This window comes from Neofelis nebulosa, chromosome 8 (assembly GCF_028018385.1).
Source record: "Neofelis nebulosa isolate mNeoNeb1 chromosome 8, mNeoNeb1.pri, whole genome shotgun sequence".
NCBI classification, from domain to species: Eukaryota; Metazoa; Chordata; class Mammalia; order Carnivora; family Felidae; genus Neofelis; species Neofelis nebulosa.
The window spans coordinates 111,117,112-111,141,297 of record NC_080789.1 but is presented as its reverse complement, the minus strand read 5'-3'; the positions used below and the strand labels follow the sequence as shown (position 1 = coordinate 111,141,297).

At 37.3% G+C, this 24,186-nt stretch overlaps 1 protein-coding gene across 5 annotated transcripts in view; it reads right to left on the bottom strand.

Annotated features, from left to right (window-relative positions):
• CUL2 (cullin 2) overlaps window positions 1-24,186 on the bottom strand; it is a 156,687-nt gene that overhangs the window by 88,094 nt on the left and 44,407 nt on the right. The window contains exons 1-2 of one of the 5 annotated variants that reach the window (XM_058744300.1): window positions 14,202-14,371; window positions 13,628-13,784 (exon numbers count right to left, since the gene is read on the bottom strand). The exons of 1 other annotated variant lie outside the window; for it this stretch is intronic. The gene's annotated coding sequence lies outside the window, so the exon portion shown is untranslated. Of the gene's footprint in view, window positions 1-13,051; window positions 13,179-13,627; window positions 13,785-14,201; window positions 14,372-14,441; window positions 14,624-24,186 lie in introns of those variants that run through there. 3 more of the 5 variants (XM_058744301.1, XM_058744299.1, XM_058744298.1) reach the window with 3 other exon arrangements.

Genomic DNA, 24,186 nt, shown 5'->3' with positions numbered 1-24,186 from the left:
CCTAAACACAAATTTTTAGAGCACTTTAATTCATAACTGCCCCAAATTGGAAACAACCCAAATGTCCATCAACTGGTGAAAGAAAAAACAAAATGTGGTACATCCACACTGTGGTATACTATTCAGCAAAAAATGGAACAAATTACTGATATATGGATGAGAACAGATGATTGATTCTCAAAAGCATTAGCTAAGCCAAAGAAGAGATTCATTAGACTACCTATTGTAGGATTCACTTTACATGACATTCTGGGAAAGGCAAAAATAGAGAGACATACATCAGATCACTGATGTCAAAGGCTCAGTAAAGACTACAAAAGAGCAATAGGAAACTTTTGGGGTGATATTAACTATGATGGTAGTTACATGACCATACAAAATTAACAAAATTCAAAGAATTTTTTAGGGTAAATTTTTCTAGGTGTAAATTACACTTCCGTAAACTTGACCCCTCAAACTCAAGATGTCCATTCTTCTGCAATATTCCACATCTCAGTAAATGACATCCTCATTCACTGAATTCATCAAGCCAGAAATTTTATTAGTCATTCTTGATTTCTCTCTTACTGTTCTTTACAAATCAATCCAATCAATAAGTTATTCCAACTCTATCTTCTAACCACTCTTGAATTCATGTGCTTCTTCCCATTCCCACTGATAACACCTTATTCCAAATCACCACCTCTTACCTGGCTACTGCCATAGATTCCTAAGTGACCTGCCTATATCTTTTTCTGATGCCTTGGTACATGCCACATATCATGGCCAATGTAAGCTTTCTAAAATGCAAATCTTATCATTTCATACCCTCTGCTTAAAATTCTTCAAAGACTCTAACTTAAAGTCTTTAGTATGTATCAAATATTTTACTGTTTAACAAAAAATAAAACTCTGTGCTGTCTTAATTTGATACTCTAACATCCTTCCCAGAAAATTTGGTAAATATTTTACTAATATTCTGAAAACAAAAATTTTTTAATCAGTTACCAGTTCTAAGAGAATAGCTAGGCAACCTAAGATAAAGAGAATAAAGAAATAATCAGGAAAATCACATAGATAGGCTATCTAGATTTCTGACAGAACTGTTCTAAAATCTCAAATTTTAAGTTTTTCTCCTTACTACACATACTTCACTCCTCAGAACACTAAAAGGTAACCTGTCACTAGCCTTTCCTTTCTCCTGAGAATCTTAACTTTCCAGTAAGTTTTAGGTTTCTGAGGCTGAAAGAGAGCTCCAAAAGAACATGTTACTGCCCAAACTATGATGTGGTAACACAGCCTGACAAAATTCCTATCCCTAAAAATGTTTTAAAAACAAATTTACTGGGGCGCCTGGGTGGCTCAGTCGGTTAAGCGTCCGACTTCAGCTCAGATCATGATCTCACGGTCTGTGAGTTCGAGCCCCGCGTCAGGCTCTGTGCTGACAGCTCAGAGCCTGGAGCCTGTTTCAGATTCTGTGTCTCCCTCTCTCTCTGCCCCCCCCGTTCACACTCTGTCTCTCTCTGTCTCAAAAATAAATAAACATTAAAAAAAAATTTAAAAAAATAAATAAAATAAAAATAAAAACAAATTTACTAATAATAACAGAAATTTAAAAAAAGATATAACTGCCAAGATCAGATGGATTTTAATTTGAATCAATATTGTTCTTCACTTGGACATTTTTCATATAAAGAACTAATTTGGATAATTACATTTCAGCAGGTAAAGCAGTTAACAGAATCTCAAAACATTGAATTTTAAGTATAGAACTGAGGTTGGTACATAACTGGATAAATATTTTATTTGAAGTATAAACTATTTTAGTAAAATGTATAACCATGTTTAACATCTTGATGAAGGTGACTGTAGCTTAACTATTGATAAATGCTTTAGTGTGCCACATTTCAGCTGACTTCCAAAAGTAGGATTCATCAATAATGTAAATAGCTAAACACTTAATATTGTGGTTCTCTTTTTAGTAAAAAACAAAACTACCAAATAACTTTTTATTTCAGTATTGAAATACAGGCAAAAATTTGACTATTCCAAAAATTACCAATAAGATATAATACTGGGGCCTAAATTAATTTCAGGTAAGTCAATATACCATATAATTTTTTTTCGGTAAGCTTTATGCTCAGTGTAGAACCCAATGTGGGGCTTGAACTCACAACATATCAAGACATGAGTCCAGATCAAGAGTCAGATTCTTAACCAACTGAGGCACCCAGACGTTCCCATAATTTGTTTTTAAGTTTTTAATGTTTATTTTTGAGAGAGAGACAGAGAGAGACAGAGCAAGAATGGGGGAGGGGCAGAGAGATGGAGACACAGAACCCAAAGCAGGTTACAGGCTCTGAACTCTCAGCACAGAGCCCGATGAGGGGCTCGAACCCACTAACAGTGAGATCATGACCTGAGCTGAAGTCAAAAGCTTAACAGACTGAGACACCCTCGCGTCCCCATAATTAGTTTTTTAAATGACATTTAGCGGGCTTACAGCAGGTTATATTTGAATTAATGTAATTAGAATATAACTAATTATAATTAATATAAATTGAAAGAAAATACTTTAAAGCCTAATACAGAGCATTATTAACTTTGGAATATTTTCCATTTCCATAAGGAATGCTACCTCTACTATACACTGACTAAAAACACTACTGTTGTTTCATTTAAAAATAAGCTCCAGGATTCATCTAAACAATTTCTTCTTGCTCTATTCAAATGAGAGAGCCATTAGATAGAGTGAAGAGATATCTTTATTGTTTGGAGACATGCCGTACAATGCTTTTTGTTGCAATAAGATTTGATCCACAGAGCTCTAAGTACTACAACGGTCATTTCTGTATGTTCAAAAAAAAAAAAAAAAAAGGAAGAGGAAGTGGGGGAAAAATAATAAAGAGAAATACAGTAGTCTCTCATCAATCTTGGTTGGCAAAATGTAGACTGCAGGAAGAAAACCCGTAAGTCTCAAATAAAAAAAAAAAAAAAAAGGAGGAGGACAGTGGGGAGAAAGGGATTATGCTATAATAAATAAGTTATAGAAGGCAAGTGCTTCCAAACTAAATCCACCTGACCAGAATTAAAGACCCTTCTTTCCTCAATGAACTTGAAATTCTCCCGCAAGTCAGTATAGACTGTACTTTTTTTCAAGTTTTCACATCGCTCTTATCAGCATGAAGTTTAATGTCCTTTTTACTTGCTTTCTTTTTTCTTTTCTTAATAATTTAGGCAAGGACTTTAAGACATCAACCAGCCTTAAAAGAAAAAACAAAAACATTCTCATATACCTATCTCAAATGAGTTACAGAATGTGAATCTAACTCCCTCATGGGTAGGCAAGCTCAAACTGGCATGCATACTAGACAAAGCCATTACCTTTTCACAATAATTGCCTTTTCACAAATAATTGCAACATCCAGAGCACAATTTTTCCTAGGCCTGATCTCCTACCCAAACACTGAAAAGGATTACCCTAATCACCCTGTCTTTACACTACCCAAAGACTTGCAGTATTTGTTATCCTATTCTTTTGAAAGATAAATCATATATATTTTAAAATATTGGACTTAAATTTTTTTCACAAATACAAGGATTAATAGTAATTTGCTTTAGCCAAGTTTTTTGTTTGTTATGGGTTACATGACTTTTATGGAGGAGGGGAATCACATTCTGAACAGTTGCTACTGGTTTATTATTGGCTGTACTAAAATTCAGAGTCCTTGCTTCACCTTCCAATTCTTACCAACTTTATTTATCACTATTTCTCAACTGGTCCTTTTTTCCAAACAAATTAATGTACTTGCAATCTCCTGTATATTAATTCCCACTTAAGTTCTAGCACAGCTATAGAAGACACAGCCATGGGAGAATAAGAAAAAAGTGATACAGGGGCGCTTGGGTGTCTCAGTCAGTTGAGCATCCACCTCTTAATTTTGGCTTAGGTCATGATCTCACAGTTCATGAGATGGGCTATAAGCGCAGAGTCTGCTTGGGAGTCTCTCTCTCTCCCCTCTCTCTGCCCCTCCCCCCTCGAAAATAAATAAACTTAAAACAAAAAAAGAAAGAAAAGGTGATACAGCTATGGCAGATACACATCAGCTTTGCTGACCACCACCTCCTGTTTAAAATCCCCAACACAGCTTGAACAACACAACCTCTTACCATCCCATTCTTTCACTTAAGTGTCCCTTAAGGTAAAGAATAAAGACAATCCAACATAGCAAGTTGTAAAAATAAATGACACCATAATGACACCAATTTTCCCATAGGAGGGACACTAAGCAGGATGTACTTTACCCATTCTTTACCACCATCGTAACACATAACTACAGGGTTGTTAATAACAATAATAATAGCAAACCTTTATTGACTGCATATGTTCCAGAAATGATGCTGTATACATTTTATACATTATCTAATTCCTCAGAATAACCCAAAATGGCTATTATTAGAAACTACAGTTGGCTCGGAGCAAGTGGATGGATGATAGTTAAGCCTTCTACAAGAAGGCAAGTAGCACCTAAAAAGTCAAATGTCTCAGAGTGGTGGAGGAAGTTTCTGCTAGATGTCAAAACATAAGAAAGAGGGGCTCCTGGGTGGCTCAGTTGGTAGAGCATATGACTCTTGATCTCAGGGTTGACTCTTGTGGGTTGAGCCCCACACTGAGAGTAGAGTTTACTTTAAAAAACAAACAAAACATGAGAAAGAAAGAAGGAAAGGAAGGAAGGAAAATACTAGACTCAAAAATGAAAGGGTGTGGGGGTGCCTGGGTTAAGCAGCCGATTTTTTATTTTGGCTCAGGTCATGATCTCATGGTTCGTGAGATCGAGTCCCATGTCAGAGCCTGCTTGAGACTTTGTCACTGTTTCTCTCCCTCTCTCTGAAAAATAAACAAACATCTAAAAAAAAAAAGTTAAAGGGTGTCAATCAAGAAACTATTCTGTCAATGGCAATGTGATCCTAGACTAGTTACTATTTCATTTTTTCCATCTGCACAACATAAAAACAGTATAGGGGCACTTGGGTGGCTGAGTCGATTAAGCATCTGACTTTGGCTCAGGTCATGCTCTTGTGGTTCATGAGTCCGAGACCCGCATCAGGCTCTGTGCTAACAGCTCAGAGCCTGAAGCCTGCTTCGGATTCTGCATCTCCCTGGCTCTCTGCCTCTCCCCCACTAATATATTCTCTCTCTCTCTCAAAAATAAACATTAAAAATCTTTTTAAATAACATAAAAACAGTATAACAAGGCAATATTTATAAATACATTTCAAGTTTGCTGGACAATGCTAAGTTCAGGTAGTATTTTCTACTCTTTTCTGTAATTTAAATTTTCCATCCATGCTTTTGAATCTAATGAAGACCAAAACTGTATCACTGCTGAGATCTTTATGCCTTTACTCTTTCTCATACTTTATTCCCAAACTATCAATTAAAGACTTTCTTTCATTCTACTTTTCTCATAAGCAGTTCATTTTAATGTTTATGGGTTTCAGATAGGAAAAAATACAATTCCTTTCATCATAATGCCAATTTCCATAATCCTCAATTATCTTCTTCAAAACTGCTTTTTTTAGCCCTCTAAAATTTAACTTCCAAGCTCTAGTCAAAGTTTGGAGATCTCTAAGTGCCAACATAAAGCCATCTACAGAAAATCCGTACAAAATACCCTGTCCTTACTTACATTATATGCAAAACTTAACTCAAGATGGAAGAAAAACAGGGGCGCCTGGGTGGCTCAGTCAGTTAAGCATCTGACTTCAGCTGAGGTCATGGTCTCCAGGTCTGTGAGTTCAAGCCCTGTGTCAGGCTCTGTGCTGACAGCTCAGAGCCTGGAACCTGCTTCAGATTCTGTGTCTCCCTCTCTCTCTGCCCTTCCCCCATTCATGCTCTGTCTCTCTCTCTCCCTCAAAAATAAATAAAAGCATTAAAAAAAATTTTTTTAAAGATGAAAGACATATACTTAAAAGATGAATATAAATATATAAAATATAAAAGATATAATATATAATAAATATAATATATATAAATTAATATTTAATATTTAAAATATAAAATAAAATATAAAAATATAAAAACAAAAAACTCAGGGGTAGGGGCGCCTGGGTGGCTCAGTCAGTTAAGCATCCAACTTTGGCTCAGGTCATGATCTCATGGTCCATGGGTTCAAGCCCCACATCGGGCTCTGTGCTGACAGCTCGGAGCCTGGAGCCTGCTTCGGATTCTGTGTCTCCCTCTCTCTCTGCCCCTACCCCGCTCATGCTCTGTTTCTCTCTCTCTCAAAAATAAAAAAACATTTAAAATTTTTATTTTTAAAAAATCCATACTTAACGAAAACAAAAACTCAGGAGTGCCTGGGTGGCTCAGTCAGTTAAGTGTCAGATTCCTGATTTGGGCTCAGGTCATGACCTCACAGTCACATACAAGCCTTGTGTCAGGCACCGAGCATGGAGCCTGCCTAAGATTCTCTCTCCTTCTGCCTCTCTCTTGCTCACTACCTCTCTCAAAAAACAAAAACACACAAAAAAACAAAAACTCATAGAAGAACACACAGGGGAAAAGCTTTGTGACACTGGATTTAGCAATGATTTCTTGTATATGATGCCAAAAACACAAACAAAAGAAAACATAGATAAACTGGTCTTCATCAAAATTTAACTTTATGCACCAGAGGACACTATCAAGAGAGTGAAAAGAATCCACAAAATGAGAAAAAATATCTACATCTTATATGTCTGATAAGAGATTAACATCCAGAGTATATAAAAGAACACCTTAACAACAACAAATTTTTAAATGGGCACAGAACCTGGATATTTCTCCAAACATACACAAATGCCCAACAAGCACATGAAAAGATGTTCAACATCACAAGTCACTAGGGAAATGTAAATCCAAAGTACAGTAAGATACCATTTCACATGATGTCTATTATCACAACAAGCAAACAAGCCAAAAATGAAAAATAACTAATGTTGGAAAGGATGTGGAGAAATTGGAATCCTTGTGCAATGCTGGTAGGAATGTAAAATGGTGCAGCCACCATGGAAAACATTTCAACAGGTCCTCAAAAACCTAAATACAGAATTACCATACAAGAGCATCAACTGCTCTTCCAGGTACACATCCAAAGGAACTGAATAGTAGGCAATGGAAAAGATACTCGTGTTATAACATTTACTGCAGCATTATTCGCAATAGCCAAATGGTGGACAGAACTCAAGTGCCCATTAACAGAAGAATAAATAAGTCATTGCAATACACATGAAAGAAGTATTATTCATTCATTAAAAAGGAGTAAATTCTGATACATGTTACAACATGGATGAACCCCCAAACAGTATGTCAAGTCAGATAAGCCAGATGCAAAAGAATAAATACTGTATGATCCTCCTCTCATAAGGTACCAAAAGAGGCACATTCATAAGACAAAAAGTAGACTAGAGGTTACCAGGTGCTGGCAGGGGAGGGAATGGGGAGCTATTGCTCAATGGTTGCAGTTTCTATTTGGGATAATGAAGAAGTTTTGGAAATACATAGTGGTGATGGTTGTGAAGACATTGTGAGTACAATTACTGTTAGCGAACTAACTACACACTAAAAATGGTTAAAATGGGAAATTTTGGTACGTGTGTTTTACCACAATAAAAAAAAAATACAAAAGCAGGTACTGTCCTTTTCATTTATTTGTTTTGAGAGCCAGAGGGAAAGAGCATGCATGTGAGCAAGGGATGGGTGGAGAGAGGGAGAGAGAGAATCCCAAGCAGGTCCTGTGCTATCAGTGTACAGCACGATGTGGGGCTTGATCCCACAAACCACGATCATGACCTGAGCCAAAATCAAGAGTTGGACATTAACCAACTGAGCCACCCAGGTGCCCCCCTAAAAAAGATGCTGTCCTTATAAATGCTTAAAATCCAGATCATATGGACAACAAAGTTCTGATGCAAAAGAAAGTATCTGAATCTCAGTGCAAAGTGATCTCCAAAAAATTTTAAATGTAATCAAGACAATATTTAGAAGTTCTAATACTTGGAATACTTCTAATATTTAGAAGACAAAATGTCATTATTTTTGGTTCATATAGACTTCTACCAAATAAAAGAAATACTCTGACAGATAGTTTAACATGTTTCTTAAGGCTCAGGACTATTTGTGGATCTTTTTCTTGTCACATTCATTATTTTGGTAACTTCATACTACTTATGTGATTATTAGGACTGTAAGAAAAGTATGCTCTATTTCTCAATGTCAGAAAATAGTTATAAAAAAGGGGGATGGCTAACATAAACTCCACAGTGTCTAACTGGAATCAGTTATCAGTATGAACTCATGGTTTTTAATACAACATACATACACACATACAAATAAAAAGGTACAGAAATAAACATGGATGTTTGTGCACACATGGATTAATGTGTATACATAAATATATTTCTAGCTCTGCTGGGAGGGCCTAGGAGCAATGACACCTCAGCAGTAATAAGCACACACAGCATCCAGATCTTGGTTTCTAAGTATCATTCTCCAGTAGAAGGAACCAGAGCTCCTTGGAGAAGTGACTGATTCTAGGGCTGCAGCAGAGAAATGTAAGATGAACCTGGAAAATTTTTGGTGCCAGAAAAGTAGAGCTTTCTTAAAAAAAAGAGAATGGAAGTATGTCAAAAAGACAAAGAGCCAATCTGAAGGCCACAGCTGGAACAATCTGAGCAACAAAATAATGACAGCATTAGATTATAAACCACAGAATAAAATAAATATCTATGACTTAGTACAGATATAAACAAATTACTAAATAAAGAGAAGGGGCAGTTCTTCTTTACAGAAGAATTCCAATTAATAAATGTAGAAGGGGGACACATAGGAGGCTCAATTGGTTGAGCATCTAACTCTTTTGTACAGGTCATGATCAGGTCATGATCCCAGGGTCATAGGATTGAGCCCCATGTACGGCTCCATGCTGAGCATGGAACCTGCTTAAGGTTCTCTCTCTGTGTCCCTCTACCCCTCTCCCTACTTGTGCACTCTCTCCCACTCTCTAAAATTAAAAAAGAAGGAGGGGGGATCAAGCTGGAAACAAAAATTTAAAAATAAATGTAGAAGGGAAAACAAAATTTTTAAATAAATTTTGTTTTCTTGAAAACAAAAATTTAAAAATAAATAAATACAGAAGGCAAACAAAGAAATATAGAAAGAAATGAGAAAAATAAAATCACCATCAGGCAAACACCACTATGATAATTGCTTCAGGAAAGATCTACCAAGAATACTGAAATGACTGAGCAAAAGTTTGAGAAGAACAGGGATATCTGCACATTTTCAAAGAATCTCCCAAAGATATCTTATAATTACAAAAGGAAAAATAGTGACTCTACAATGAGAGAAATATGACAGACACGACTTCAACCATATAAGAATTAACATCACCTCAAATAGGATATACTGACATCCTGTACTCTGTGATGTGCAGGACTCAACATTACTTCTGTAGTATCTTTGCCAAACACGCATAACTTCAATAAATCAAGGAAATATCAGACAAACGCAAACTGAGAGACATTCTACAAGATAAATGGCCACACTCATCACAAGTGTGAAAGTCATGAAAGATGAGAAAAGATCATATCATATGAGACTAGGGAAACACAACAACTAAATGCAATGTATGATTCTGAATTGAATTATGAAACAGAAAAAAATGATACTATTGGAAAAACTAGTGAAATTCAAATAGGGTCTGTAGTTAGTAGTATTGTACCAATGTTGATTTCCTGGCTTTAATCACTGTGCTCTAGTTGCATAAGTTATTAACATTAGGGAAAGCTGGATAAAGGGCACCTGGGCGAAGGGTATATGTTTCAAAATTTAACAAAAAAAATTTTTTTAAGTATTCTATGCATGTTCTCAACTGAATTAAAACAAAGTTGAGAAATTCAAGAAGTATTTACACAACATAAATCCAACATTTCATTATTAGAAAAGCAACCTACATTGAAACAAGACTTAAGGTATTAATAGATACTTATTATGTATTTACAGATGCCAGAGATGTTGCCTTCAAGAAACTTACAGCTGGTAAGAGAAACAATGATAACTGTCGACCTCAATAATCAAAAAACTCTGACACAGACACAATCAGGTTATAATCCCATGATTAAATAACAATTAGTCACATCATTCATAAAGTATATAAATGAAAATCATTTAGATAACTAAAACCTTGAAATAGGACATTAACACCTACACATTTACAGAATTTAAGTTAGCTTAACACACTCACTACATATATTTCACATGGTAGTCTTATACCTAGTAATTAGTGTCTAATACTTTAAAAAGGACCATTAAATATTTTCCATCAAAGATTATATTTCTCCAATGCAGAAATAAGTTGGCTTACTTTAATCTCTAGCAAAAAGAATACAAGAGAATAGCAAAAATAACCACAAAAATAGAACTGAACTAAGTTTTTAAATCAAGAAAAATCGCAGAAAAAAAAAAAACCAGGTAAATTTAAAATTTATATAGCAAGTAGCTAAAGACAGCTAACAGGAAATCAAAATGTCAACCAATATATAAAGTGTTATACATTCAATAAAAAATATTCCATCTCCCCAACTCCACATAAGTCAATCAAAAGAGTTCAATCATACCACAAAAGGTGTAGCAGATGCAATATCATGATCTTAACACTACTCATTGTCTCAAAACTTTTAAGAATCAAAAGAACTGCAGTGTTCTCCAATAAGCCTTCCTAAACAAAAAGTAACAGAATGACTCTACATATTCTTTTTTTTTTTAATTTTTTTTTAACGTTTATTTTTGAGATAGAGAGAGACAGAGCATGAATGGGGAAGAGGCAGAGAGAGAGAGAGAGAGAGAGAGAGACACAGACACAGAATCTGAAGCAGGCTCCAGGCTCTGAGCTGTCAGCACAGAGCCCGACGCGGGGCTCGAACTCACAGACCGTGAGATCATGACCTGAGCCGAAGTCGGATGCTTAACCGACTGAGCCACCCAGGCGCCCCAACTCTGCATATTCTTAAAGATAGTAATACAAGGTTTACACTAACATCTGCAATGTAATAGAAACATTACTACTAAGATTCAAACCCAGCAAAGAGCCAGATTGCTCTGAACAGATATTGTGATTAACTGATTACTGAGAGAGGATTCACTCATACATCTTAAATATCAGTAACTTGTTATAACCTCCTAACATTCCAAATCTGTCTCTTTTTCCTAGACTTAACAATAGCCAGTCAAAAGTCTTCACAATATTAAGATTCCAGAGCTGATCCTGTCATTAATTTACTTGAATTTAATTGACAGTATATACAGGAAAACACTGCTCCCAATCACAGATATTTTCCAGCCAATAAAGAGAACAGGAAGATAAAAGTGAACACAAAAGAAACAGAGCAAACTTTTATAAAAAGTCTCACAAAAAGTAACAGCTCTTTAAACAACTCCACATCTGTAGGTCCAAAACTCAGAGAGCAGGGACCAACTTACAAAATGTTGCAATATTCCGGAGCCTTCTAAAATTCTTTCTACATTTTTTCCTTAGGTGGTCTCATCCTGTTTCATTAACTTTTAAATACTATTTAATACTCTAAAAAATACATGGTGTCAAAGCAAGTGAAGTATGCTACCATTTTGGCAAAGTGGGGAGAGGTATATATATATATTTGTCTGTATGTTCATAAAATATATCTTTGGAAAGATATGTACGAAAACACAAACCCTGTTTGGCCCCCAAAAAACTGGGTGATGATGGGAGACAAGAAATAGGGAAAAATTTCTCTAAACCCCACCAAACATTTTCTGAATCATATGAATGTAGTTTCTTTTCAAAACATAAACAAACCAACCAGTAAGTGCTGATGACTCCCCATCTCTTTCTCTCCCCACTAGAATTGAAGTCCTGTGAAGACAGAGATTTTTGTCTATTTTTGCACTACTATATCCCCACTGCCAGGACCATAGCTGGTGCCTGAAAAACATTTGTTGAATGAATGACTTCTTAACCTCTCCACTAAATTCCAGATATGTATCTCCAAATCTGGATATACAGATGTTCTCACCTTCACTTGAACATCTAACAGGTCTTACTTAACATGTCCAATCCAACTTTATCCATATGTTTCCCTCACCACCTTCTCATCTCAATACATGGCATCACCAGCCTCCAGCTGAAGCCCAAAACCCAGGAGTCACTGCTGATCCAAGCAACTACACTCTCATGCAAGCCACAAGTTCAATCAATACATTTAGCTCCAAAATATACCTCAAAAATCTTTTGTAACTTGTCTCTAACACGCCAGTCACTATTCTATTCAAATCTACCACAGCCTTCTCTCGGTCTCTCTGCTTCTCTTCTCCTTTTATTCAATCTCCTCCTCCAGTCATGTTGCAAATCACTTCCATCTTGACAAAAATTCCAACAGCTTTTCAACGTACTTTAAGAATAAAGGCCAAACTCCTTTGGACAATAAGACCTCACAAGATCTGGCCCCTGGCTATGACCTAACCTCTTATTCCCCACTACGGTCCACCTTCACTGAGCTTCTTTCAGTTTGCTGACCCCAAGCTTGATATCATCTCTGAGAATTACCACGTGCTGTTCCCTCAGATAGGAATACTCTCCCCTCAGACTTCCAAAGGCTAAATCCTTCTGACTTTTCAGTTATCAGGTCAAAGGTCCCCTAAGACCGGTTTTTTTCCTGACCACAGCATCTCAGTCTTCTCTTAATACCACAACTCCCTATTTCCTTCATAGTACTTAATGATTCTCTGAAATTATTTTTATTCCTTATGTATTATGTCTCTCTCTCCCACACCAGAATCGAAGCTCCAGGAGGGCAGAAACTCCACTTCTTGCTTACTGCTCTATCCCCTAATGCCTGTGATAATGCTTGACATACAAACGAAATACTTAATATTTAAGTGAAAAGGCAAAACCAGCTCTAAAGAAGGTCCACAACATTTAATTTAATGACAAGACTGTTGAGGATTAAAGACATGGATAAACCATCTTAATAGTCATAAAACACTGAAAATCACCAGAGGATGGAGCCTGAAGTAAGATTATTTCAGATGCATCTGAACATTCAAATACATAGAAAAGGTATTTTTCACACACTATGTGCATGCACACTGCAGAAATGTTCCCCCAAGTTATAAACAGCATCTGAAAAGAAAAAAAGGATAACTCAAAACACTGTACATCTGTTATTTCATCTGGGACTCTTTTGGAAGGGCCTTCCAAACACTGTATTTGGGCAAAAGAGGCAAAGGATAACCAATTTGTTCATTTGTCTGTCTTAGAAAGGAATGTGAGATTCTAAAGGGTAGGGTATTGCCCTTTGAGTGTTTTTAAATTTCTATTAGGTAGTCAGTAGTCAATCAGAACAAAGTGATTATTTCTCATATTTTACTTTGTACATTTGGAACAGACCTAGTTCAAAGATTTTTATACTGTCAAGTCAAAACACCTACAGTGAATGTTAATAGTTTATATCTTATCTCCAAAACTTAAACTTCTACGGTATTGCCCATCAACTGGTAATAGTAATATCCGAGGGAAAGGAGATGATTTAACAATAATAACAGTCTGCAATTCAGAGATATTTTATTTACATGAACGTATCTGTGGGGTTGTAGGTAATGGTCCAGACTCCCTAGTGTGTAAATGCTCTGAGGAGTCTAAGAATCTTATTTCACCAGACCCTAACTGTAGAGACAGGTCTGGCGTGCACATAGGATACTCCTCCCCACAGCTATCAATCTTCGCTGTCTGCGGAAACAAAAGTGAAAATACTCGTGGTAAGGATATAAGAGACTGATGCCCCCCCCACACACCCCCAAACACAGAGTTGTGTATCCGTGTGAGCTCGTAAACAAGCAGAAGAGTACACGCACTCTCACCTTCCCTCCTTCGGAAGAAAATGGGGCCGAGGGAGGGGCGGCCAAGGCCGGGTAGGGGAGGCCCGGGATCCAGTCCAGGGGGTGGCCGGGCTTAGGGGTCAGCGCTCCGGGGAGCCGGGGTCCCTTATAGGACACCATCTTCCCTAGCCGCCCCCCTTTCAGCCCTTTCCCCTCCCCCCTCCCCGCCCCCAACTCCTTTCCTCCGCCCCATCCCCGCCACCCATTAACCGGGAAGCGAAGTTTCCCGGCGCCTGCAGCCCGGCTCCCCGACCCTCAGCGGGGTTACCTTCTGCAGAAGCGGGACAAGGGACAGGGGACAAGGGGAGGGGGAGACAGCCCGAAGGAGTGAAGGACGAAGCCCCGGGCGAGGAAGGTGGGCGGCGGCGGCTGTCAGCTCGCGTTCCCCTGCTCACAGCGCTGCCATTACTGTGCGCCGAGGCCGCCTCCCCGGCCGGCCGCCGCCACCGGCCCAGGAGACACGGGGGGTGGGAGCGAAGCCCGGGGAGACCGCACGCCGTACGCTCACCTGCCACGGCGCGCAAACACAGCAAAGCTCAAGGCCGCCGCCGCTCCAGGACGGGACAGGGGCGGCGGGGAGAGGGGAAAAGGGAGTAGGAGGGGCTGGTTACGGGATCCGTAAAACAACCGTCCTCCTGATCGTCCGGTTTTTCCCCCCGACACACACGCTTCGATCTCCTTCTTTCGCTACCTCCAATACCCCCCTCAGAAAGCAATGGTAGAGTCCGCGTTACGGCAAGCGCAGAGAGCCTGGTTTAGTTCAATTGCGAAAGGCCACGGAAATCGGCATTCAAAGTGACTCCTTGCGGTACTCCCTGCGAATGAGGCAGTCGTAGTTGGCTGAGCACAAGAGACTCGACCCACCAAGTTTTGGGACTACTAGTCACAATACTACTAGTCAGGTATTTTCAACAGAAGTATTTTCCAGACCTATGTGAATATTCTGATACCCCCACAACGGGGGATCTTTTCAAATGATCAAAAATGTATTAGCAAAACTACCTTCCCTTCTGACATACTCCTTTAGCAGGTTTTGTCTATAGCCAAATTCTAAAACCTTTTCCCTTCCAACGCTCTTTCTTAAAACTATCTGTGCCAATCCTTTAAGGCCCATTAAAAAATCCTGTTTGCTTCCTTGTCCAGGATATCAATTCTCTGCTATTCTCATAGGAACCCATCTTTTGCTGGTAAAACAATTGGCAGTTTGATTTGTGAGGTAAACAGAGTTTGAAGACTTTCCTGATGAGACTTTGGTGCTGTTAATAAATGTGACTTTTTGATATTGTGAGATGAGATATGTCAACGTATGAAAGATCTACATGACACAGTGAGCCAATATTTTCCAAATGTCCGATGCAGGACATCACAAAATCATGCATAGGTAAAGGATACATTCAAAGTTCCAGGTAGACCAATGGAGATAGTTAAATATATGTATGAGTGTGTTTGTGTGTACACATACATAAAAACAAGGTACAAAAGATTCCTTGATATGATTTCAGATTCTTCATTGCAAATAACCTCTAAGAAATTACCACTTGTCAACGTTTCTGTAGCATCAGAGAAGAATATTCACACTTAACTGAAAAGACTATTAAATTCTCCTACTAGAGCCTTCTATTTTCTTCATATACTTGAATCATAGAGAACACTTTTATTAAGCCAGATATTAAAGAGATATGCGGGGGCGCCTGGGTGGCTCAGTCAGTTAAGCGTCCAACTTCGGCTCAGGTCATGATTTCATGGTTCATGGGTTTGAGCCCTTTGTCAGGCTCTGTGCTGACAGCTCAGAGCCTGGAGCCTGCTTCAGATTCTGTGTCTCCCTCTCTCTCTGCCCCTCCCCTCCCCTTCTCTCTCTCTCAAAAATAAACATTACAATTGTTTTTTTTTAATTTTTTTTAACGTTTTTATTTATTTTTGAGACAGAGAGAGACAGAGCATGAACGGGGGAGGGTCAGAGAGAAAGAGGGAGACACAGAATCTGAAACAGGCTCCAGGCTCTGAGCTGTCAGCACAGAGCCGGACGCAGGGCTTGAACTCAGGAACCGCGAGATCATGACCAGAGCCAAAGTCGGACGCTTAAACGACTGAGCCACCCAGGCGCCCCACAATTGTTTTTAATAAAATAAAAAAATAAAGAGATATGCAAAAATGTAAAACCATGCCATTCTTCTAATTTTTATTTTGGAAAATATAGTTGTTATTATTCATAAAAATATGTGATGTATGTTGAAATGTGTAGGCATTTATTACCTTTTAATAATTAGGGTTTTTAAATTTCCCTTGTTAATTCTAACATAGTAACTATTGCTGGATATAAACCACATAAACATAAGCTCTTTGAGATCCTCAATAATTTTTAAGAGTGTGAAGAGGTGCAGAGACCAAAAAGTTGAGAACCAGTGCCCTAAGTTCTGAACTGCCCCTGCTCTTGCCACTTTCCTTTTAAACCCTAGGTGGAAGTGAATTAGCATGAAGGGTGACAGACATGAGTCACTATCATTGTAACACCCCCTATTTCTAAATTCCAGAAACCTCTTATCCCTTCATAGCTTATCCAACCTATATAATAGGGAAATTACGTTTTGAAAAAAATTATAGCATCCAAGCCTTTTAATATTAAATTGAGATTAGTTCTTCATTCCAGAAAAAAAGATATTGTTTCTGGCCAACACTTCAACCCACTACTTCTAGCAATGTTGGTCTTTACCCTCAAACCTAACCTCAAACCTTAGTTCATCTATGAATCCTTTCTTTGTTTTAATTTTTAGAAGAAATTACATATATTACTTTAAAAATGTGTTTTCAGGGCACCTGTATGGGTCAGTCACTTGAGCATCTGACTCTTGATTTCAGCTCAGGTCATGACCCCTGGGCTGTGGGACGGAGCTAAGGGTGGAGCTTGCTTAAGATTCTCTCTCCCCCGCTCACACTCTCTCTGAATAAATAAATAAATAAATACTTAAATTAAAAATATTAAAAAATTTAAAAATGTGTTTTGGCCTACATAATATTTATTGAATTCTTTTATTTGTTTCTTGATTTCTAAAGTATACATATGTTTTTGTAAAAAAAAAAAAAAAAGCAGAGAGAGAGAGAAAAAAACTCTACCTATATTGCAGAAAAAGATGACCATGTTTAAACTGATAAATATTTCTCAAAATTTTTCCAAGAATATAATTAAATGCATTTATGCAAATCAGATCCTGTTATAGATATGCTCTTTAGTAGTCAGTTATTTACATTTCAAAATCTTTATGATTTTGGTCTGAGACCATTAAATAATTCTTAGGCACAGTAATTTATAAATTAGTATTTAAAGAAGAAAACTAATGAAAAATATTTTATGTAGAATATCCTAATATGTCATTATATAAATCAGTAAAAAAAAGTGTGTCTATTTCATTTCCCACTTGTGAGTATACATAATCTTCTCTTTAAAAATTTTCCAAGTTCATTTCCTAATCTCCCTTTACCTACTATCTGAGGAGCCTAACCAGAATCATCTTCTGCCTTTATAAGCTTCCTTTACACACATGAAATCCAAAAAAAACCTTATTTTTCCTGGACATTTGTGATTTCAAACAATTTGTCTCATTTTTACATTCTGTATACTAAATCTGACTCATCTGTCCTTGAATCTTCACTGGGAATTTGCATTTCCTGGTTATATAGTTTTTAAATGTTTTTCCACCGTTTGTTTCTAGTAAATAAAAAAATGAGATATTGGGGGCGCCTGGGTCGCTCAATTGGTTGAGTGTCCAACTCTGAATTTCCTCTCAGATCATGATCTCACAGTTCATGGGATGGAGCCCCATATTGGGCTCTGCAGTGACAATGGAGGCTGCTTGGGATTCTCTCTCTCCCTTTCTCTCTCTCTCTCTGCCCCTTCCCCACTTGCTCTCTTTTTCTCTCTCTCAAAATAAATAAAACTTTAAAAAAGAGAGATATCGAAAAACAGTTTTCATGTTTGGAGTAGCTGATTAAGAAGCTGCTTTGTGCTTATAAAAGTGCAAGGCTGCTCTTTGGGGAAATATCTGACTGTAGGACAGGGGGAGAAAATACACAAGATGAGCCTGGAGCATCTTGTAGTGTAAGAAAGTAAGGAAGTCCTCAAAAATAAAAACATCCATATTGATTGGAGTATGTTTGAGGGCACAAGAGCCAAGTGAAAGAATTTCCAATGGCCATAACTAGAACAATTTGGGAAAGAAAATAAAGTATTAGTGAATTATAGCCCAAAGTATAAAATAAATAACCATGGATTCATACTAATATAAATAAATGATAGAATAAAGTAATAAATGGGGGGGAAGAAACAATCTTATCTCCTGTAGGAGAATTCCAAATAAATTATGTAGATACTCCACCTAAAGGAAGGGGAGCATCGGGGCTCCTGGGTGGCTCAGTTGGTTAAGTGTCCAACTGCGGCTCAGGTCATGATCTTGCAGTTCATCAGTTCGAGCCCTGCATCAGGCTCTGTGCTGACAGCTCAAAGCCTGGAGCCTGTTTCAGATTCTGTGTCTCCCTCTCTCTCTGTCCCTCCCCCACTCACACTGTCTCTCTCTCTCTCTCTCTCTCTCTCTCTCAAAAAAATTAATAAACATAAAAAAAAATGGAAGGGGAGCATGACTCCCCATTTTGGGGGTATGCACCATAAAAGTGACTTGCTTCCAAAAAATAAAAAGAGTAACTTTACAGTGGAGAAATATCACATAGCCAGATGATTAAAGTCAACATTAACAAGATAACTCATTGTTGATAATATGTTCCCTTGAAGTGATGTGATGAGAATGGCACTTGACCTCTGTGATCTTCCTCCCCAAAACGCACAATTCCAATCTAATCATGAGAAAAACGTGAGACAAATTTCATTAAAGGGGCATTCTGTAAGATACCTGAGAAGTACTCTTCAAAATTGTTAAGGTTATCAAAAACAAGATAAGTCTGAGAAATTGTCAGCCAAGGGTAGACATGACTAGTGAATGTAATGTGCATTCTGGATAGGATCCTTGAACAGAAAAATACATAAGGGAAAATCTAAGGAACCTAGAATCATATGGATTTTAGTTAATTATTGTGTATCAGAATAGGTCCATTAATTTTAACAAACATACCATACTAATAATGTAAGATGTTAACAGGGAAAACGGGCTGTGGAGAAGAGGGTATACAGGAATTCTTTCTCCATTATCTGCTCAATTTCTGTTTAATATGAAAGAATTTTTTATTTTTTTTTTAATTTTTTTTTCAACGTTTTTTAATTTATTTTTGGGACAGAGAGAGACAGAGCATGAACGGGGGAGGGGCAGAGAGAGGGAGACACAGAATCGGAAACAGGCTCCAGGCTCCGAGCCATCAGCCCATAGCCTGACGCGGGGCTCGAACTCACGGACCGCGAGATCGTGACCTGGCTGAAGTCGGACGCTTAACCGACTGCGCCACCCAGGTGCCCCGAAAGAATTTTTTAAAAGTCTATCAATGAAAAAAACTCATGCAACTGTACACTTAAAAAAAGAAAAAGTACAAGGTTTCTAATCAGAAAAGCTAGGAGCCTATGAGATTTTTCTGCATGGTAAAGTAGAACCAGATGAACAGGTTATATCTCTGCCTCTCCTAGACAATTCTGGTTGAAAGCTATTTAAAGAGGGGAAAAAAAGGTATTCTCTTTCAAAAAAAAAAAAAAAAAAAAAGGAGGGGTGCCTGGGTGGCTCAGTGGGTTTGTGAGTTAGGACTTTGGGCTCAAAGCTTGGAGCCTGCTTTGGATTCTTTGTCTCCCTCTCTCTCTGCCTCTCCCCTTCTCACACTCTGTCTCTCTCTCTCTCTCTCTCTCTCTCTCAAAAATATATAAACATTAAAAATTTTTTTATTAAAAAAAAAGCCTTTAAATCCTTTGTATTTCTTTGTAGTCACATTCAGATAGGTAATTTAACAAGACCAAAGACCAAAACTGTGTTGAAAGAGAGCTCATTTTAAAGAAATATAACTTTCACGATTTAAGATAGTACATTTAGAAGGTAATTTCTAGGAATTGGAAAGAGAGAGTGAATCTGAGTAATGGATTACAATTAGTAAGATGTGATATGTGAATGAAGGAGAAGTGACATTTTCCTCAATGGTTAGATCGTATGAAAATATATGTGTCACTAAGCGTAGAACAAGAATCATGATCCACCCAGATAAATGCAATGGGGAAGTTGGGAGAACTTGTAACATAACAAAAATAAGTAATATAGGCCATCCTATTTAAGGAGAAAGGGACAAAGCAGAGCAAATCAAATGTGGCAAATCTGGAAGCAAACTAATTTACAGAAAGGGTAAATGGGCTAAAAGACACTCTTTGGACAGGGGAAGGTGGTCAGTCAACAGTGTTAACTTGTGCCGAGTGGGTCCTAAATGCTTAAGCATGCTTAACATCAATGTTGTATAGGAACTATACAAGAATATGCAACCAGATTTCTAAAGTAGAGTATTAAGTCAAAGCAAGGTTAAGAGCCTTAGCTGGCCATCAATGCCTTTTCCAATAAGTAGCCATACATGAGTCAAGTAAGCAAACACACACACCATCATTAACCTACAGTTTACTTGGCTAGATTTCTGTGGGAAACAAATAAGAATACCATTATACTAAGAATTGCACAATAGCTTACTATTTAATAAAAACATGCTATGAAAACAATTCATGTATCACACCAACCTAAAAAAAGTTACCAACTACTTCCTTCCAAAAAGATGTACTTTGCTGGTAAAAAAAGATAAAACAAAGTGAAACACTTACAATATATAGTCTTGGAAATCAGTGTATGTGTAAATTTGGTAGATCTTTTAACCTACACTATTTGTGACAAGGATTCACTGTATAGCCTAGATCCTCATCACATTTCCTCTAAGACTGTTCAGGAAAGACTGGAAGTGTGGCCTCTTTGCCCTGTTTGACAGTTTGTTTTCCGATCTTATTTATTTATTTTTATCTTAAATTATCATACAGCAAAACTGACTGGGGGAGTGGTGTACAGTTCTATCAATTTTAACACCCGTGTAGATTTGTGTAGCCACCACAGAATTGGAACTCAGAAGAGTTCTGTCACCCTCAGCAAGCTATTTCATGCTATTTCTTGATATCGCTTTGTTTTCTTTCCATGTCACCCTGGGTTCTCATCCAAGTTCTTTCTCATTTAAGTTTTTCTCTCATCTTCTCTGATTTCTGACCAATTGATCCTAGCAAAGAATATGGGAAAAGACAATGACTGTTATTTGTGGATGGGTATCTGGTAGTAAAAAGAAAGAGGAAGAGGAAATAGGAGAGGAAGCCCTCTGGGTAGTGGAAAAGCAGGAAATGTATTCAGAACACAATTTCCAGTCTTCCATCTGGATAAGTCTCATTACCAAGGAAGTCTCTGCTTCCTCACCTATGAAAGTAAGGAGTTGGGAGAGCTTAAATTTATGTAAGAGACACAGCCCAGCACCTGGAAGTCAAGATGTTCTACAGGATTACGATGAAAAAATTCTTTTACAATTTTAACAGTTAATATGTAATTTTATTCTAATTCAGTTGCTGTCTTATCTAGATTCTATTTTCTAAAATAGAAACCACAAACTGTGTAAAAATTTGAAGATAAACAGAAAATTTAAAGATTATGTCTACTAGCCTAACGCTTCTTCTTACTAAGACAATTATTTTTTTTACCGTTAGTGATAGAACACTTAAGTCCAGGTTGCAGAAGAATACTAGGTTAGAAGAGTCCCAATTCCACATTTTACAATTCTATTACAGGCTTTACTTATGTACAGGAAAAGAATATATAAGTTGAATCGATGAATGAGGAGCAATATTGACGCTGACCTCCCTATCACCACCACCCCTCTCTACACTATGAAATGTGAATGTGCCTCTGAGATAAAAGGGTGGCATTAATGTCACCACATGCTTATAACTTGTGACTGTCAGTCATCACTAAGTGTACTCCTTCCTGTTGAGACCTGATGCTAATCTAGAATCCTTCTCAACACAATGACTGTGGCCAGGGAGCCATTAACCATCGACCAAGGTCAGCATGAGAGTTGAAATGCAATTGCTCTTCTTGATGTATTTGTTTTGTGATCCAAGTATATATAATTGATTGATTCCATTATAAGTTCAAAGCAATAATAATGTATGAATCACTGTAAAGAATGAAGCACCTAACAATACATGTTTACTGTTTGGATCAGTTAGGACTCTTTCAACCGTAAATGGCAGAAACAAGTTCAAGCACAAAAGAAAAGTATTGGTTCACATTTAAAAAAAAATTTTTTTTAATGTTTATTTATTTTTGAAGGAGAGAGAGACAGAGTGTGAGTGGAGGAGGGGCAGAGAGAGAGGAAGATAGAATCCAGAAGGAGGCTCCAGGCTCTGAGCTGTCAGCACAGAGCCGGATGCGGGGCTCAAACCCACAAACCGCGAGATCATAACTTGAGCCAAAGTCGGACACTTAACGGACTGAGCCCCCAGGTGCCCCAGTATTGGTTCACATTAACTAGGAAGTCCAGAGAGCTAGCTGGCACAGGTAGATGCCCTAAAGCAGTACTTTTCAAATTTAAATGTCCAAACAAATGCCTAGAGATCTTGTTAAAATACAGATCAGATTCATAGATCTGGGAAGGGCCTGATATTCTGTTTCCGACAAGCTCCTTACTGATGTTGATGCTACTGGTCCACAACCACACTTTGAGTAGTAAGTTCAGGAAAAGGTGCTGAGAAAGTCACTGAGAGAGTGAATCTTAGAAGTTCTCATCACAAGAAAAAAAAGAAAAAAGAAAAAACATTTTTGTAACCATGTATGATGATGGATAATACACTTGCTGAGGTGTTCGTTTCATAAAGTATACAAATATCAAATCATTGTTGTACACCTGAAACTAATAAAATGTTATATGTCAATTATACCTCAAAAAATGCAACCAAAATAAGTGAAGAGAAAAGGTGTTAGGCAACCATCATATATGCAATATATTGCTCTCAAAGAGTTTTCAATCTAGTCACTGTTTTTAATATACATGGACACCATCTAAGTTGGCAAAATATAATAGAATATACTCTTTGCATTTTCATATCCACTACTACACTTCAAATCTGCACTGATTATAGCATTCAAAGATATTCCAGTTGGTCTCATTTACTGGGTACTATGAGGAAAATAAAAAAGGAGCATCTAATCCAGTCTCAGAGATCAGAGATACAGACTCATTCAGCACCCACTCAATTCTCTTCTCCTTTGCCTCCCTCTACATAGAGCAAACACTTCCTTGCAGCTAGGGATAACCATGTGACACATTTCTGGCCAATGAGGAGGTAGGCAAAAGTCCCAGGGGAAAAATTATCTTTCCTGAGTAAAAAAAAAAAAAAAAGTCTCACAAGAGGCTTTTGTTCTTTGCCCTTTGTCTCTCATTATTTTCTTCCTGCCTGAACTTGGGCACAATGTCTTTAGATGCAGCAACCCATCCAGTGATTTTAAGGACAAAGGACACACCCTGAGGATGGCAAGGCAGAAAAAAGAATCCCCAGTCCTTATAAATATCTTTAAGCCACTGTTTCATCCCTATATTTGTTATTTTGTGAGACAAATAAACCCATTACATCTTTAAGCCACTGATGATTTTATTTTACTCCTAGCTAAATGCATTTCTAAACAATACAGATGCATTCCTTTTGGAAAGATATATAACCTGAAAGCTAAAAGCTAAATACTAGATATTAACCAGGCAAAGGAAGAACAATATGCTATTTGTGTTTAAATTCATATTCAATTATTAAACTTGAAGTCAATAGCTGAGTTTGTCAGAAGACTTTAAGCTCCACTAACAAATCTTTGTTTATAAATCAAGTATACTCTGTATTAAAATTTTAAAAATACCTGCCTTCACTTCTTCTTGTTATTAATGCTCAGTTTATAATTTTGATGGATTAAACTTCTTTCCCAAACATATACAAGCTTTATTAAGTAATTTCTCTTAAACTTTTTAAACCATCATCACAAAGTTAATATATAAAAATTGTTCAAACATTTCACACACTAAACAAAGCGATGTCAACTTTACTGCAGTAATGACAAATCTTCCTTAGGACATAAATACTTTTACAAATCTATTCTAAACATACCAGCTTACTAATCAGATCCTTACCATCATGTTCTTTTAAATATGTCAAATTAAAACTATATTCCATCAGTCTCAAACTTTTTAAAGTACAAAAATAACATAGACAAGGTACACAA